A 4,169-nucleotide genomic window follows, 5' to 3' on the forward strand; every position below is an offset into this window, starting at 1 on the left:
TTGGGAGATATTAACGTGGATCTCACGCCAAGCATAACATCAGCCAGCGGTATTAAACTTCAACACATCTTCGATATTTACGGACTTAACCAGCTAATCACTGAACCAACAAGGGTTGCTGTGAACTCCTGCACGCTTATCGATCATTGTATTCCGAGCTCACCCGATAAAATTGCCAAGTATGGTGCTGTTCACCTTGCAATTAGCGACCATGCTCTAATTTATATGACATATAAGTCCAAGTACGAGCGTTAAAAACAATAAAAACTCGCCACATGAAAAAATTTCCATAAGTCTAGCTACCTAAGGGATCTACAACAAAAGGCGTGGTCTGATATTGAAACACTTAACGACCCAAACGATATGTTGTCCATGTGGAAAGATTTGCTAATGCAATCTATAGACAAACATGCCCCACTTAAATCTAAACGGGTTGGCAATAAAAGGGCCTTATGGATAACTGATCGTCTGCGCTGTGAAATGCACAAGAGAGATTTCTTAAGAGCCTGAAACATATCTCACGCCAACTGAAACCTCGTTCTCATTGAAAGCACCATCGCCAAATGTAGTTTATAAGCTGTTGTCCAAACTAAATGAGAGGAAGTCGGCCGGATTAGATAATATTCCAAATAAACTATTAAAAATGGCTGCCAGCATAGTTTCACCATCTTACACTAATCTTTGCTAAATCGATCTTTCCAGATGAGTGGAAATTGGCAAGAGTGACTCCTATTTTCAAAAAGGGCAAAAGGGATGACCCCAACAATTATCGACCAATATCCGTCATACCGACCGCTGCCAAATATTTGAAAAATGTGTTTGTGATCAAGTTAGTGAGTATCTTAACGCTAACAACCTACTAAGCCACTGTCAATCTGGATTTCGATCGTTGCACAGTACCCTTACTGCCTTGGTTGATGCTGCAAACAGCTTGTCGGTTAATATCAACAATAGCCTTGTCAACGGTGTAGTTTTCATAGACCTTAAAAAGGCCTTCGACACCATTGATCACAATATTCTCTTACGGAAGCTCCGTATATATGGTGTTGATACAATTAGTATTAAGTGGTTTGAATCTTATCTTTTCCGCCGAAGTCAGAGATGTAGTCTTACTGGCCAGTTGTCTAATGCTGCAGCGGTTTCTTGTGGCATCCCACAGGGAAGCAACCTAGGACCACTCTTATTCCTAGTTCACATTAACTATCTGCCAAATTGCCTTAGGTTGACCTCCCCAAAGATGTTTGCTGATGATACTAACATAACCTTCGCTGCCAGCACATTGACTGATCTTGAGAAAGGTTTAAATTCAGAGTTAAGAAGTCTTAACATATGGCTCATTTCCAACAAACTGAGCTTGAATGTTGCGAAGACCGAATTTATGGTTATTGGGTCAAACCAACGTTTAAATTCATTCTCAGACAATCAAGTAAACGTTGAAATTGATGCTAAATTAATCACTAAAGTTAAAGAAGCTAAATCACTAGGCGTGATAATTAACGAAACACCTCTCCTAGTCTAATCATATAGGTGATCTTAGCAAGAAGATATATTCAGCTATAGACGCCCTTAAACGAATAAGACCATACATCTCAAAGCGTACTGCCCTCAAATCTATCAAGCGTTGATCTTACCCCACTTTGATTATTGTAGCTCCGTTTGGGGCGATTGCAACTTAACCTTAAGTGATAAACTTCAAAAGCTTCAAAATAGGGATACCAGGGCGATTACCAGGTCCAATTACGACACAAGTGCCACTTTTCTTTTAAATCTGTTAAATTGGGATGATTTAACTACTCGCCGACAAAAGCTTAAAGCTATATTAATGTTTAAAACAATCAATGAACTCACCCCAGCGTTCCTCCAGAATTCATTCAGTACCCGCAGTACGCAATACAACTTAAGAAACGTAGAGGCTAAACTTGAGTTGCCTTTGCCGCGCACAAATTATGGAAAGCGTGCTTTTTGTTATAGCGGAGCACTGTTATGGAATAGTTTGCCAACCAGCTTGCGACAATCAGACTCCCTAGAATACTTTAAAAGGGAAATTGACCAACTATATAGTAGGTGCCGGTCGGGCTCTCACACGGCAATCTTGTAAAACAGTGTACATTGTAGTTGTAATGAAACTTTTTATTGTAACATATACTGAAGATTTTACCGTGTATAAATAAAGTAAGTAAGTAAGTAAGTAAGTAAGTAAGTAAGTAAGTAAGTAAGTAAGTAAGTAAGTAAGTAAGTAAGTAAGTAAGTAAGTAAGTAAGTAAGTAAGTAAGTAAGTAAGTTTGGGCAAGACTCCTTCGCCGAGCTCGGCATCCGCTTAAAGATCAAAATCAACGCCAGTAAAGGTTGCAAACAAGATTCTTCGTCGAAATCTGACGGAACCGATAGAGAAGAAGAAGAATGCGGCAGTGGCGGAGCACTGTCGATAGAGATGAGCTTATCTACAGCTTGCTGGTCGAGTCACTTTGCAGCTTTTGCCAAAGCGAGGGAGTAAACTTTGAAGAAGTTCTTCTCTTGAATGCTCCACTGAACAAGATTTAAAAAAAAAAAATGCTGACACAATGAATAACCTCTTCACAACTATCGCTGAACAAGCACTTCCTTCCTTTGCAACACATTTATCATCAGTCTTAATAACAACTCGAATGTGCCCTTTGCTAGTGAATTCTCTTCCGTCAAGTATGTCTCTAATGAGACATACTTTAAAGCACTATCTACGCTAGATGCAGGGAAAGCAGCTGGAGTGGATAATATCCCGGTATAAGCAGTTAAATCCGTGGCTGGCTATTTTGCCCCCAGCATTGCATATCTAATTAATGAATCTTTCCGTCAAGGTGAATTCCCCTTAAAGTGGAAAATCCCTCGCGTTTCACCAGTTTTTAAAGAAGGAATTTCTACAAAGTGCAACAACTATCGGCTAGTGTTTGTTTTACCTTGTTTAGCCAAAGTGCTCGAAAGATTTGCAAATCAATAATTTCAAGACTTTGCAGTTGAAAACAAACTGATCAGTGAAAAACAATTTCATATCAAAAACGCCATCATGTAATATAGCCTTAATCCGCCTCGTTGCCGAATGGAAATGATCCATTGATATTAAACAAATAGCTGTGTCTGCTTTTCTGGATCTACGTAAAGCCTTTGGTGCCGTAAACCATAATCTACTCTTAAAAAAGTTGGAATCTGCTGGTGTATCCGACTCTGCGTTTCATTGGTTTGAAAACTACCTTGATAATATAGACAAAATGTTAGTTGCAACTCAACAGAATTAAAACCTTTACCACTTCGACACGGGGTCCCACAAGGGTCCGTCGTAAGACCAACTCTCTTCGGCGCACATTGTAACGATGTTTCATCAGCAGTGGAACACCCAAGTTGTGCTTTGTTTGCTGACGATACTGAGATCCATTACAGTGACGGAGATAGCAACAGGCATTTAATTGTAGTAATGGAAATCTTGACAACATTAGCTTATAATTATCAAGTAATGAGATGGTTGTACACCCAGGAAAATCAGAAGTCACGACATTTGGAACTCAAGAAAGTGTAAAAAGTTCTAATGATCTAAATGTCTTTACTCACGATCGTCGTCTCAAGGAAGTTACAAATTATAAATATCTGGGTGTCTACGTCGATACTACCTTGATTTGGAAAGAGCATCTTTCATATATGCAACTAAGAACGTATCCAAAAAGCCGTTTTATAAACAGACTTTCTATTTTCCTGACGATGCTACCAGTCTTTGATTACGGATATTCTGTTTGGTGGAATGTTCAAATTCAATGATAGACAGCCTAGAAAGGCTCCGAAATCAGGTTATGCGCACCATACTGAAAGCTATCAGGACCTCATGCACTCAGAGTATGAGATCTAAATTGGGACTCTTTAACATAAAAAAAAATCGCGGCGTTTTCTGAGATTTCCGTTGGTCTATAAAATCATCAAGGACTATCGCTGCCCAAGCCAACTGAATAGACTAAGTGCATTTTAGTGTTTAAATCTATATTGACCGAGGGTTTTCCACGGGCCTTCGAGCTAGCTGGTTCCATTAGTGTTCATGTCCCTACCGTTTGAATCTGAAAACAGTAGGAAAACGAAATATTGTTTTTTATTTTGGAGAATTTCATTTTCGGCCATAAAACTCTTTTTCGGACAACTTTCAGATTGTAGAC

This window comes from Montipora foliosa, chromosome 13 (genome assembly GCF_036669935.1).
Source record: "Montipora foliosa isolate CH-2021 chromosome 13, ASM3666993v2, whole genome shotgun sequence".
NCBI lineage: Eukaryota > Metazoa > Cnidaria > Anthozoa > Scleractinia > Acroporidae > Montipora > Montipora foliosa.